Raw genomic sequence first — 14,577 nt, 5'->3', positions numbered from 1 at the left:
CCAGATCACCTGGGTTCGAATCCCAGTTCTTCCTCTTACCAGCTAAGTGACTTGGGACATGTTCCTTAAACTCTCTGTCTCATCTGTAAAGTGGGGTGATAATAGTACTTACCTGCTAGGACTGTTGTAGGGATTAAATTAGTTAATACATGTGAAGCACTTAGAACCTTGCCTGCGTAGATAAGTGCTATGTAAGTGTTAGATAAATAAAAATGACTTACATATGCCCGAGTGCCACAAAACTCACGCGCAACACTATGTAAATGAACGTATGCTGATATCTATTGTGCTACACAGCTCACCGCATCCACACACTGGGTCTCATGCCACTCACATACCAGCCCACGCCCACCCATGGGGTCACCATGCCTCCACACATGACAACATTCCCTCTGCTCCACCACTCACATGTACTGACACACGGGACCACGCACAACTCCCAAACCCTGTGCACCAAGACACACCAGCCCACAACCCACATGTCTCATACATGCCATCACACGCCAACTCGCATGTTGCCACCTCTCACATGGCCAGTGGCACGTGGGACCTTCAGGCACCCTTGCCATTTTTCTGTTTTTTCCCCCAGGGGTGCTGCCAGGTCCCAGGAGAGGGAGCTGCAGCCCTTCAAGACCTGCTGGGGGCCCCTTTTCCAGAGGGACACCTAGCCCATCCAACCCTCCCCAACACTTACTTTTAATCTAGTCTTGAAAGGTCCCCTCAGTGCAGGAGGTTAGAGCGTGGAGGCTGAGGGGAAGGCAATGGAGAGGAGACAGCCAGGCACTTCTGGGCAGGGATGTAGGGCTGTGTGCAGGTGACCCCTCCCAGCTTGGGGCTGCAAGTGAGACGGGGCGAGGGGGTTCCTTGTGTGTGCATGTACACGAAGCTTTGTGCACATGTGTGTGGGCGTGTGTGTGAGGGTGCGTGTGCTTGTGCATGACGCGTGTCCCTGGTTCCTCCATTGCATTTGTCTCCCATGTTTCCATCCATGTCTGTGCATGTGCATTATATGTTCGTGCGACCAGGTATGCACCCGTCACAGTGTGAGGGAATGTGCCTGTGTGGCCACTTGGGGGACCTGTGTGTGTCCTCAGCAGTGTGTCACATGCATGTTTCTGGGTAAGTTGGTGCCCCTCCTTTCTACATCAGCCTCTGCTGCCCCAGGCTGAGAACCCACCGAACAAGAGTGTGGGAAGGGACTAAGGAAATGCATAGGGCTGGGGTGAGGGAGTGTGTCCCTTACTTCCCTCCTCAAGGTCCGAGAACTGGGTCACCGGGGTGGGGGCAGAGAGATGCGCTGAGCAGGAGAGCTCCTCCAGTGCCCCCTCCTCCCTGCCACCCTCGGAGTTGCCCCTCCCAATTGGAAGAAGATAATGCCGTCCCCGCAAAGACCTCCAGTCCCCCAAATGGGAAGAACCTGAGAAACCCGCCCCGCAGACCCTCCCCAAACCTTCCCCAGCTCTGGCCCTCAGCCGCCGCCTCAATCCCTCCAGCACTCGCAGAGCGCCCGGCGCGGGGCCCCTCCTGGAGGGGGCGCTCCCGGGCGGCCGAAACGCGCCTCCTCGGGGCCGGCCACCCGGCGGTCAGGACCCTGGAGAGCACCGCGTGTTCCCGGGGGAGTCCCCGACCCCTGCGCCCCCCCGGGGGAGGATTCCCGGAAGGCGCGGGAGCAGCGGGGCTGGGGAGCCCTGGACGTGGCCCCCTGGCTCCGGACTCCCCCTGCCCGCATACCCCAGCCCCTGCCGGAGCGGCCCCCACTCACCCAGCGACGCGGAGACACCGACTGCGCAGGGAAGGCGGCGCTGCTGCGGCGCGCGGCGGCAGGGGCGGCCGGAGGGGCGGGCGGGACTGGGAGGGAGACGCCCCGCAGCGTTCACCCGGAGGCCCTCCCCTGGGGGGGTCCCCTCCAGCTTGGGGAGGGGGGAGCGGTGCGCTAGGCTCCGCCCCCGCCCCCGCGCCGGGGAGGGAAGGGGACGCCCTCACTTCCCGGGCCCCCCTCTCCAGGGAGCGCCCCAGCGGGGGAGGACCGAGGCCCGCATCTCCTCAGCATCTGGACTCAGGTAGCCTGAATGGAGGGGCGGGTCAGTGCCAACAGACCTCTTTCCTAAGCCGGGGACAATCCCTGGCCGCTCCACTCCCTCTCCCCCATCCCCACCTGGGCTCTGAGCCGCACGTCGCTCCGAGGGCGGAATCAGGATCCTGGGCGGTTCGACAGGCGCCCTCCCTGCCCCCGCGCCTCAACTCCGGAACTAACTGAGCTGGGGGCTCTTTGGGGAGGGGGGGGCGTCCATCCCTCCAGTCCGCGAGGTCTTCGTGGTAGGGGGCCAGACACGCCCCCTGCCCCACCTCCACCTTGGAGAGCCCGCCCCCATCTCCTGCCCATCACTCCCATCTCATCCCCCAGCCCCTCTCAGGGCTAATCCCACCTCCCAACATCGATGTCAACTGCTCCTCCCACTCCCCCCTCCAATCAAGGAACCCCCTCCCTCCCTCCCCAGGCTCTGCCTGTGCAGGATGGTGACATAGGAGAGCAGGAGAAGATCTCCAGCCTGGAGGTTCTGCGGTGCCTGGGCCCCTGCAGACGGGACAGCTCCCCTCCAGAGTCAGGGACCGAACTCACAGCTCTTCCTGCCCGTACGGGGTTGCATTCTCCTCCCCCGCAGCCTCAGCAACAGTCCCCACATCCTGGTCTTAGATTTTGTCCTTTCTCTATCTCTAGGAGGTGGTCCTTATTGCCCTATTTTACAGATGAGGAAACTGAGGCTCGGAGGGGTTAAATGATTTTTCCAAGGTCTCATGGCTAAAGAGGGGAGGGCTTGGACTTGAATCCATGTGCCCTCATTCATTCATTCCACAAGTATTTATAAAACATTAGTTCTGCAGCCAGCACTGTTCTACCTAGGAAGTGGGGTTACAAGAGTGGACAATAAACACTGGACATAATATAAAAGTCAATTCTATCCTGTACTAGATAAACGTTTTTGAAAAAGTTGGGATTGGGGTGCGGAGGTTGGGATGGTGGCACATCAGGAGACTTGGGGACCATGCCAAGGACTTCAGATTTTTACTCCAGGTGAGACGGGAAGTTCTTGGGCTTTAAGCAGCATGAGAGGGTCTGACTTCTATGTCAACAGTTCACTGGGGCCATTATGTCGAGAACAGGCTTTGAGGGAGGGCGTGGCAATCCCAGTCCTCTGGGAGGCTGCCGCCCAAGAGTTGGACGCTGCAGTGAGCTGTGATCTTGCCAGTGAGCTCCAGCCTGGGCGACAGAGTGAGAGCTTGTCTCTAAAAGAAAAGCAAAAAGCAGACTTTGAGGACCGGGGGTAAAGTGGGAGCAGGGGCATTTCAGGGTGAGAGATGACCAAGGGGTGGATCTGGCATCCGGACCCACCTTGAAGGTGAAGCCTGGACAGCCCCTTCTAGTCGAGTGTTTTTTTCAGGGCCAGCAGCTCAGACCTTTCTGGCTCCCCGGGGCTCAGACTAAATCTCCCCTTCCAGGTTCCCAGACCAAGCCTCTGAGGTCCTCAGACTCAAGCCTTTGTCCCTCCTGCTTGGGGGCAAGTGGGGAAGTCTCGACTGGAGATAAGGAGGCAGGCTGGGATGGGGTGGGGACAGCTGGGCCCTCCGGAACATGGGCTCCACTGTGTGCCTTGGCTCTGATGTGGGGACCCCTAGTAGAGGCGTGAGAGACGCCAGACAAGCGTGGGTGGTTCCCAGCTGCCTCCTGCGTGAGGACCAGGGGGCTGGGAGGGACTTGCTGCTCAGCCCCCACCTCAAGCCCATCCACCATCCAGTGACAAGCTCCCTACCCTCTCCCCACCAGGCCTGGAGGGCCAGTTGTGCTCAGGTCAGGGTCAGGGAGAGGGGTCTGCCCTACAGTCACTCTCTCAGCCCCTCCCCCCATCACCCCTTCCTCTCTCTCCTGCCTGGTCTGAGTCCTCCTCTCCATGCTTGGCGAGGGGGGGGGGTCTCAGTTTGCCCTCATCTTGGGCTGCTCAGCCCCCTCTCTGCTTCCTCCCTACTTCCCCTTCGTCCTGAGGGGACTTCCCTTCCCATCCTGCCTTCTGCCCTAGGAGGGTGGCTGGTTCCCTGCCCTGGGGACCCCCCGTCTGCATTGTGTCTTCCCCATAGATGGGAGCTTTAGAAGGCAGGACTAGGTCTTCTCCTCCCCTGGGACCCCAGGTCCCTTTTCCTGCCCTGAAATGAGTAGGGCGGATCCAGCGGCAGAGTTTGGGCGCCGGTAGGCTCTGCTGGCTGCTTCCCATCAGCCACTTCCACCCCCCAGGGGGCCTAATCAGCACTGGGAGCCTCAAAGGCGAAGGCTTGGGGCTCCCCACACTGCACACCAGGCCCTTGGCCCAAGACCCAGTGCCCTGAGATATAGCCCGGGAAAGGGGGGCAGCTGGTCAGGAGGCCTGGGTCCTCACTCTGGACAACCCGGGGCATGTCTCTTCCCCTTTCTGAGCACAGAGGTCAAATGGGTGACGTGAGCATGAACGGGTGAGGCGCCAGTGACCCCGGAATCCTGTTTGGGGGGTCCTTGCCAATGAGACTCAGTCCCCTTCCCCCTCACACTGAGCCACCCAGGAGGGAAAGGAGACGTGGAGGGGGGGGGTGGTTGTGGAGGGGTGACTGCAAGGCTGGGTCCACGGAAGAGCAAGCAAGTTTAGGGGGATTGCCCAGTGTCTGCGGAGAGAGTGGCGGGTACGGAACTCGGGTGGCTGCCTTGGTCTACCACAAAAGAGAGACAGAACAGCTCCTGAGATGCCAGAAAGAGACGGAGTATCTGCCGAGCACCTCGCTTGATCCTCAGTGATCCTGAGGAATCAACAGTGCTACTGCCACTTACAGCTATGGAGACCGAGGCTCAGAGGAGTGAAGTCACCTGCCCGAGGTAATACAGCAAGAACTCGACAGTGTCAGCATCCGAACCCAGTTCTGTGTGCCTCGGGAGCCCCGGCCCCTCCGTGGAAGCCTCTCAGTGAAGTGGGTGAAGGGGGCCCCTCCCCCCCTAGAGCCCCAGCTTCCCCATCCCCACCCCCCACCACGTTGCCTCTTTGGTCCCAAACGGTTTGGAAAATCCTGATAGGAGCAGATGGTGGGGACAGATGGAGGGAAACGCATCTCGGGGCTGAATTACACAAACAAACATTGAAAAAGTGATTAAAACCTCAAGCCACCCCTTTCCAAAAGGCCCTACCCACCCCAGCCTGGCGCACAGTGGGCCCCGAGGTGGGGGCCTCGGGGTCTCCGGATGCACGGCATCTCAGCCCAAGCATCCCAGCTTCTGCCCACCCTCCTCTCTGCCAGGGACCACCCCCGGACCAGAGCCCAGGGCGGCAGAGCTGCCAGGAGCACAGCCTGGGAGGGGGAGGGGGCGGGCCTGGCTGTTCCCAAGGGAGCTGGGCCACCAGGAACAGAATTGGGGAGGGGAGTCCTGGGAGCTGGAACTGCAGAGCTGAAGTCAGGGGTGGGGCCAAGGGGGGTTGGGGGGTTGGGGTCCCTCAAGAGAAGCCTCACTTTACACGGGCCTGCCCAGGTCCCATAGCAGCTTTGCCCCACCAACCCACCACCCACCACATGGTGGAGGGGGACAGGGCCCTTCACCTCCTGAAGCTTCATTTGGTTCCCTCATCTGTAAATGGAAACAATAATAATAGCACCTCCCTGGAGGGGCTGCTGTGAGGATTGAGAGAGGAAGCCTGTGACTGCCTGGCGCTGGGCCTGCACCCAGTCAGCGCCTGGTTAGCGTTGGCTGCCACGGTCCTGTGGCTCCAGGTGGCTAGAAGGGAAGCCCTGGCACTGGGAGACCAGGAAGGCTGGGGCTGGGTGGGGATGGCCCTTCTGCAGAGCAGAAGTTAGGGTGTGAAGACCCTGCTGGCAGAGCCCCTGAGGCTGCTGAGCTCTGCTGCAGGGGGATGGCTGCAATGCCCCCCAAGAAGAGCCCCGACTCCTGGGTAAAGGCAGTTGAGCTCCATGCCAAGCCCAGAGTCAGGGACTGATGTTTCCTTAATATGAGAATATAGACTTCGTTTGGAGGGTGACAGACACAAGTTCAAATCCTGGCATGCCCTTTCTCCTTTTGGGGGAAAGTTGGCAAAAACAACCCCTCTGACCTTCTGGTTCATTCTCTGTAAAACCTGCATTGCATTTCCAGCTGCTTCCTGGACTTGCTGCCAGAAGCCCACAGACACCCGGACTCAAGCCAGCCAATATCTGACTGCTTCCACCTCCAGCCTGTCCTGCCCCTGGGTCCGCCTCTGTCCAAACAAGCCCAAGGCTCCACCCCATCTGGGACCCCTCCCTCCTCCTCACCCCTCCACCTGCTCCCCTCCCAAGTCCAGCCTGTTGCAGCAGAGGAGGGCTCTAGGGCCTGCCCTCTCTTCCCCCTGCCATCCCGCACTTCCTGGTCAGATCTGCCCTGTATTATGGCTCAGGCCTTCTCACAGCTCCCCCGCTATGATCAGTTTCTCAAAATCTGATTATCTTCCTCCTGCTTAATACCCTTCCATGGCTCCCTGCTGCCTGCCAGGGTAGGTGGGTGTTTGAGGCATGACGTGCTTGGCTCTTCCTCCTTTAGCTCCCCACCAGTGCAGCCTCTTGGACCAGACGACCAGGGTCTCCGTCCCACCCCTAATCTCTCCACATGGGATCTGAGCCAGGTGGGGCTGGGTGAAGTAATGCCAGCAGCTGGGGTCACATCCCAGACAACCCTTGCCCAGCACAGTAATTGCTCTTCCCTCTGCTGATGAAAGCAGCTCATTAGCTGGATGGGCTTCAGAGGTTGGCCAGAGAGGGATAGTGACTTGCCTGAGGTCACCCAGGCAGACCCAGGCTTTTGCCCCTCCCACAATCGGAAGTGACGCTTCACAGCCTCCCTGATAAACATTTGTATTTTTCTTTCTTTCTTTTTTTTTTTTTTTTTTGAGACAGAGTCTTGCTCTGTTGCCCAGGCTAGAGTGAGTGCCGTGGCGTTAGCCTAGCTCACAGCAACCTCAAACTCCTGGGCTTAAGCGATCCTACTGCCTCAGCCTCCCGAGTAGCTGGGACTACAGGCTTGTGCCACCATGCCTGGCTAATTTTTTCTATATATATTTTTAGTTGGCCAGATAATTTCTGGTTTTAGTAGAGACCGGGGCGGGTCTCACTCTTGCTCAGGCTGGTCTCGAACTCCTGACCTCGAGCAATCTACCCGCCTTGGCCTCCCAGAGTGCTAGGATTACAGGTGTGAGCCACCGCGCCCAGCCCCAACATTTGTATCTTTCTTACACAATTCTGTCTCTGGAGAGTGCGATGCCACCACTCCTCTTGGTCTACCTTGGACTGGACCCTTTAAACATCGTTCCTGGGGTCACAGCAAGGGGAACGGTCACTTCTTGGAAGTGGAATGGAGGGCAGGAGCTGAGTGTTCACTTGTGACTTTATACGCAATTCCGTCGGAAAGTATTACAACCTAAACATGCGGGACATTCGAGACCTGGGTCAAAATCTAAAGAGTCAAGATATTAAAAAGAAAGTTCCTCCTAAACTGGGTTCTGCCTCCCAGGAGCCTCCAGCAGCCAAGCTCTGCCCTGGGTTGCCCAGGCTGAATGCTGCACCCGGTACCTGTGTCCTGCTCCTCATGACTCAGAAAACTGGTTGGAATTCCCAGCCACCTCTGTGATGAGGCTCATGGGCTGAGTGCATGTGGCTGGGCCTGGGGAGGTGTGGGGCAGCAGACCCAGCCCCACCACTGGCCAGCCGTGCCCTCCCAGAGCCTCGGACTTTTTGTGTCCTCCTTTCCAGAGCTGCTGTCAGGAGCCCTGAAGACACTGGAGGGTAGTGCACGTGGTGGAGGCTGCTCTGTGACCCTTCAGGGCTCAGGGACATACACTTATATACCTTTGGGGGCAGGTGCCCAGGGAGAGAAAAGGTCACACTCCAGCTCTAGACTTCTGCTAGCACCTGCTATTTCCCCCATTTTATAGAAGAGGTAACTAACTGGGGCACAAAGACATCAAGTTCCCTGCCCAAGACTGTGCATGGAGTTAGAGCCAGATCCAAGATGGACCCAATTCTGTCTCTGAGCTCTTTCCAGTGAGCCAGGCTCCCTTGGAAGAGTGAGGGCTTCTCAGAGGGCCCAGGGGTACCCAGAGTTCCAGAACTCCACCCGCAGAGGCTGACGGCCCAGGGGACTCATGCTCCCAATCTGTCTCTCTCCCTGGGAAGAACGGGCCTGCTATCATTCCTGGCACCTTAGGCTCTTCCCGAGGCTGGGGATTGCCTCATTGTTGCCATAGTAACGGTGCACAGAGGGGCCTCCCCAATCAGTGCAGGGATACTGCACCGGTACCTGCAAATACACATTTGCCCCAGGAATTCCTGGGATGGGGCAGCCTTTGGTACATGCACACACATGTGCACACCCTGGCACACACATGCACACCCTTGCCCCCTCAAAAGCGCACACACACACACACCCCTTGTAAATGCAGGCACATGCACAGTGCTCCAAGCCCTGGCCCACTCCTGACCCACTCCTGACCCAGGAGTACTTGACATGAGCCCCTCCCACAGCCACCCCGGCCCACTCAGATGCAGAGTGGGTCTTGGGGGAGCAAGGGACTTCCACTTTATAATACCCACTGCAACATTTATAGATACTTACCATGTGCCAGGTCCTGCATTTTTCTTTGCACATGCTAACATCTCCTGTACTCCCCCCACAATATCTCTCTGGGATAGAGATGCCAGATGAGCAACCAGGCTCAGAGAGGTAGGGTGATTTGCCTGGGGTTACACAGTAGGGATGGACGGAGGCAAGGTTTGAGCCCCGAACTGTTTGGCTCCAAGCTTCGAGCTCTTTGTCTCCTCAGCAGACCCCTTGATGCCAGACCCTTGAGCATTCACCCTGGGACCCAAGGACCCACGAGCACAGATGGGTATGTCTGGCAGCAGGTGGGATCAGAGCCGAGGCTTCTCAAATAGAAAACCAGCGTTCCTGGACTTGTCACTCTGGGCCATCAGATTCCCTCTCCAGCCTCCAGTCATTCTCAGGACAAAGGAGTAAGAGGAGGTCCAGAAGACACCAGGGACTTTCCTTGCATTTATTCCTTCCCTGTGGAAGGAACTTTGAACAGCAAGAACAAGACTCACTGAGAATCTCTTGCTGGGAAGGCTGCCTGGGTTCACTTGTCAGCTCCCTTCCGTTCCAACAAAGGCCTCCTCCCAGACCTCTCGTGCAGACTTTGGGGAAAGGAGGGCACCTGAGGCCAGAGGCTGGGCCAGGCTGGTCACCCTGAGCAGGGAGTTGTGTGGGCAGGGGACGTCTTCCAGGAGGCAGCTTTCAGTAAGAGGATGATCTGGCAGTGAAAATGGCCGGTAGGTAGTGACCTCCCCATCACTGGAGCATCCCAGGTTGGTAGGCACGGCATGCTCCCTGGTGAGGAAATTCAAGACAAATGATGATTGAGTCCCTGCAGCAGCAGCAGTAGCATCCTTGTCATCACTGTAACTACCACTGATTGGACGCCCTTTGTGTCAGGCACCATTAAGATATGATACAACTGCCACTGCTGCTAATAAAAATGGCAGCTCCTGTGCCATCAGTCCTGGTATGGTTGATCTTCAGTGACTCCTCACAGAACCCTGTGAGGCAGGCACTACTGTTAGGCCCATTTGTAGATGAGGAAACTGAGGCCCAGAGAGGTGCAGTGACTTGTGCACAGCGCAATGGCAGCAATGGTGCCTGTCTGCCGAGTCTGTGGCCTGCCCACCTGGGAGCTGGTCTCCTGGGGCCGGGCCTGCAGGGAGCAAAGCCCCAGGCGGGGCAGCCTCTCCCAGCCCCGCTCTCCTTCCTGGGCTCTTCCTGCTCTGGGCAACCCTGGCCGACGCGGGCGCCCCCTGCTGGCCGCGCCCGGGCTCTGCAGGGCCATGCTCCCTCGCGCCGAGGGAGGCCCTCCGGGGACCCGGGATGCAGGAGCTGGGGCGGACCGCGAGCCTCAGACCTTCACTTCGGACCGCCCCCCTTTGCTACGGGCCCCTGCTAGGGAATAGGTCTCACCCCAGCTGTCCCTACTTCCTGCCACCAAAATAGGGCCTTTGTCCGCACTGCTCTCGTGGGGTCTGGGCGACTGTGGCCCATGGCTGAGAATCTGTCTCCAAAGGCAAAGCTGGGGGCCAGAGTCTGAGGCATGGAGCTGCTACCAACTGGCTTTGTGACTCTGCACAAGATTCTCAACCTCTCTGAGCACTGTCGGATGGGAGCCTTCCTTTGTGGACTCCGAAGAACTGCAGAGATTCCAGCAGGGCTCCTTTACCCAGTTAGAAGGCTCTCCTCATGCCTCCCCTCTCCCTTCCTTTCTCTCTTCCCCATCTTCTCCACCCCCACCCCCTCCATCACTCTGGCATGGATACTGTTGTGATCTTCCTTTTCAAGAGGAGGTGGGTGAGTCTCAGAGAGGTGGAATTACGGGCCCAGCCAGGAGCTTCTGACTTCAGAATCCGGACTTTGAAGAGCTGCCTCCACTCTTTTCCTCCTCTCTCCTCACTCCCCCTCTGCATCTCACCCTTCAGCTCCTTCCACGGAAAATGTCCCGAATCCTCCATCAGCTTTGCTCCCTGTCCCCTGCCACCAGCCAGGCCGAGACCCCATCATTTCTGGCCACAGGACCGCAACAGCCTCCTTGCCTCCTCCCAGGTCACCCGGCCCCCACTCCCGTTTTCTGCAGTCCAGCCTGCACACTGGATGGAGCAGGCAATGTGAGCTTTTTAAAATGTAAACCAGATCATATCACATCCCTCCATGAAGCTTCCCACTGTGAGTGGATTTAATCTAAACTCTCTTCCCCACCCCAGAGGCCCTGTGCTATGCAATCCCAGCTGGCCTCATTTCCCCCTTCTTGCTCGTAAAGCTCCAGTCTCATGGCTTCTTTCATGTTTCCTGAACATGCCAACCTTGCTCCTGCCCCAGGGCCCTTGTACTTGCTGCTCCTGTGCTGTGTTACGCCTGTCTCCTGTTCCTTCTTCAAGTCTTGATTCAGACGACACCCCTTCAGACCACACTACCTAACGTTACCTCCGTCAGCCACTCTCCACCATGTATGTTACTCCATTTTTTTCATGGCCCCTGTCGGTCTCTGGAGATCATTTATTTAGTCATTAGCTCACTTGTTTATTGCTTGTCTCTCTAGGAACCTTGGAGAGGAACTTGTCTTCTTGTTCACAGCTGTGTCACCAGGACCTAACATAGCCTCTGGCACTTAGTAGGTGCTTAATAAGTATTTGTTGAATAAATAAAGCCCCTCCCTAGCCCCAATTTCTCTTGCAAGCTTGGAACAATATTTCAAATCCAGTCCTATATTTCCTGATCCCAATGTCACAGTCCAGAGCCTACAGCCACCTCCCCACCCCTACCTGCCACCCCACAGAAACATTCTGCTCTCCCAGGCCTCGGGGTCAGTGATTCCTTTTTCCTTCTGTCCTTTTCCCCTCACTTGACTGATCTGCACCTGACTGTCAGTTCTTATTAAGTTCAGGCATCACCTCCTCTCAGCAACCCTCCCTGCTGTCCTCTCAAGTTAATCCTCTCTTCTGCTCCTGTAGGTCCCAGGTCCCTCCTATTCCAGGAGGAAGTCCCCTCTCTGTATTTTAAGAGGATCTCTCTCTCTCCTCCCCCCTGACCATGGGTGTTCCTCAAGGACAATGAGCAGTCTGGTTCATCAATGTGTCCTCAACACCTGGCCCCAGGCTGGCCTGGTAATAGGCACTCAGGACACACTGAACTGGGCTGGCCTCATATCACTGCTGAGATGGGGATTTTGGAGATTAGAGAGGCCAGACCACTGTCTTCCATCTGTATGATCCATGGCAAGCCACTTTCTCTCTTTGAGCCTCAGTTTCCTTATCTGTAAAATGGGTATAATAATCCTGACTTCTCAGAGTTCTATATGTAATGTGCCAGCATGTGGAAAGTGTTCAGTGAGTGGTGGATTCCTTCCCTGGTGTGGTCTTGGCCGTGGGCTTAATAACTTCCTCTGTGAGGAGCAAGCCCCTTCAAGCCCTCCAGGGAAGGAAACTGATGTCCTCTGGTAAGCCTGGGCCCTGGACTTTTGTCCTGAGAGGTCTTTGAGGTAAGGAGAAGTGGTAGGCAGACTGGATCAAACCCTAAACTTGGAGCCACATACTGAATTTGAGACATAGCTCCATAGTTCACTGGCTGTGTGGCCCAGAGCAAGTCCCTTCACCTCTCTGATCCTCAGCTTCCTGACCTGTAATGGGAGCTAATAACACTTACCAGCCTAAGACTCAAAGTCACATGGGTAAAGAACCAAGTTCTTGGTAGGTGCTCAATTATTATATCCCCAAAGCAATTCCTGACCATCTCCCGAATCTTCCTGTTAGATTGGGGCCAGGACCATTCTCGGCCATGAAGAGGAACCTTCCTATTCTAAATGGTTGCCTGGGATCTGGCTTGGGCACCTGCAGCCTGAGTTAGATGCTGAGACTCTGGACAGATGTGGACACCCAGAAGGGTCCCAGTGCTGATGACCCCACCAGGTCCCAATGTGTAAGCGACCAGCCAGCTACCTAGGAGATGCCTGTGGAGTCCTCCAGATGAGGACCAGCAAGTGCAGTTTGGGAGGACAGAGGTCTACCCTTTAGCCCCCGCCCAGATACTCCTTTCATTCATCCTGCCACTGCTGTATTTCTGAATGCTGCACAGAGCCAGGTACATAATGGGTGCTCAATATATATACATTGGCAAAACAAATTTATTCCATACAGTTAACATTTAATGAGCACCTACTGTATCTTAGGACCTGTGCTAAGAGAGGTTGTAAAGATGGTGTACATAAAGTGACTGGCCCTGACAGTGCCCCCCAGGCTCACCCAGGGCACCTCGAAATGCTCCCAGCAATTCCCACCGCCAACCCAGCTCCCACTGGCTGCCAGGGTGCAGGCACCGGGACTTTTCCCAGAATTGAGGTAGTGCCCAAGTACCCCATGCATCATGAGGCCTGGGAAGGTTGCATCCCCACAGCCACAACTCTCCAAACCCTCCCAGTCCTCCATGGCCCCTCCTCCAGCCACCTTTCCTCATCCCTCTCAAACCTCAGGCACCGCCATCTCCCCTCCTCCCAGTGCCCTACATCTACCTGGGATTTTACCTGGAGGGGCCAGCAGGTGGCGCTGAAGCTCCCCTTTCCCCAGCGCTGGCCTAGAGGCCAGACCCCACCAGGACCCTCTCCCTTCCTCCTTTTCTCCATAGCAGGGACAGAAGTGGATTCTGTGTCCTCTCACTGAACCCTCTCCTTCCTGCTGATTCCTGCGATGGAGGCCTGAGGAGGCTCCAGTTGCTCCTGCAGGCCCTCGGGTTGTCTGTTCCTGCCTGATGGGTTGGGGGAAGGGGGGTCCCCAGGGGCTAAGCTGCAGCTGGTGGGGCGGGGCGGGGCGGGGTGGGGCAGGCAGCAGCTGCCGGGAGAGAGAAAGGGAGACGATAGTAAGGAGAGAGAAAGAGAGAGAAGAGAAAAGGGAGAGAGAACGAGAGGTGCTCTGGCTCCCGGGCTCCTATCCCAAACAGGTCAAGGTCGCAGCTGAGGCTCCCCCAAGACAAGGTATGTGGCTAAGGAAATAAGGGGCCGGACAGCGTCCACCTGCCAACTGAGGCAGGCCTGAGGGAGGAGGGGCTGGGCAGTAAGATTCTGCTGCTCAGAGAGAGCCCCTGAGCTCTCCCCCAGCCCACCCCTTTCAAGGTGACCAAGTAGAAATGTGGGGGGCAGTGGAAGGAGTCCTCGGGTGGGCATTAGGAGATGAGGGTTGTTCTATTGCGTCTCTTGCCTCGATGTGTGAATTTGCAACAAGCTCTTCCCATCGCTGGATCTCAATTTCTTAATCTAAAATTGGAGAGGATGGGGAGGAAGTTCTTGAAGACGTTCTGTGGGATAACTTCGTAAAGTGTTTTCTTTCCAAAGAAAATTAGCCCTTCCAGGGACTCTGGAAAACCTTTAAGCCCCAAGGGAATGCCACCCCCCATGGTGGAATTTTAGATAGTAGGGGGAAGGGGCTCATTTGGAGACATGTCAGGGGCCCTGGAACCCTGGTCCACGTGCCTCTTCTCACCCTTGTTTCTCTGGCTGCAACGTGGGGTGAGAATGTCATGGTGTCAAGAATGTCATGGGGTTGGGGTCTCTAGCCACCTGGTATTCCAGAGGCCCTCACATTAAGGACAGGGTGGTGAGTGCAGGGTGAGGGCTCCTCTCTGCCACTCCAAGATCAGAAAAGGTGTGAATCAGGCAGGAGGGAATGTGGGGACAGTGGTAGGCATATGGATGTCCCCAAGGAAATGAGGGAGGAGCCACTCAAACCCTTTTATTTACTGTGGCTGCCTGCCAAAGCCCCCTGCACTTTAGAGCCATTAGCCAGAAGCCAGGGGGATGGGGGTGAAGGGTGTTAGAGCTGCCCCTCTCTCACACTGCTCTTAGAGAGGGATCCTTCCAGATTGTTCTCTAGCTGGGGAGGAACCAGCACAGGCCAGTTCTAGAACTCAGGAATCCCGGTGCAAAGTCACTCTGGGTGGGGAGACAGTTGGGCAAGGAC

The sequence above is a fragment of the Eulemur rufifrons genome, chromosome 8 (assembly GCF_041146395.1).
Source record: "Eulemur rufifrons isolate Redbay chromosome 8, OSU_ERuf_1, whole genome shotgun sequence".
NCBI lineage: Eukaryota > Metazoa > Chordata > Mammalia > Primates > Lemuridae > Eulemur > Eulemur rufifrons.
Note: the sequence above shows the minus strand (reverse complement) of the source record.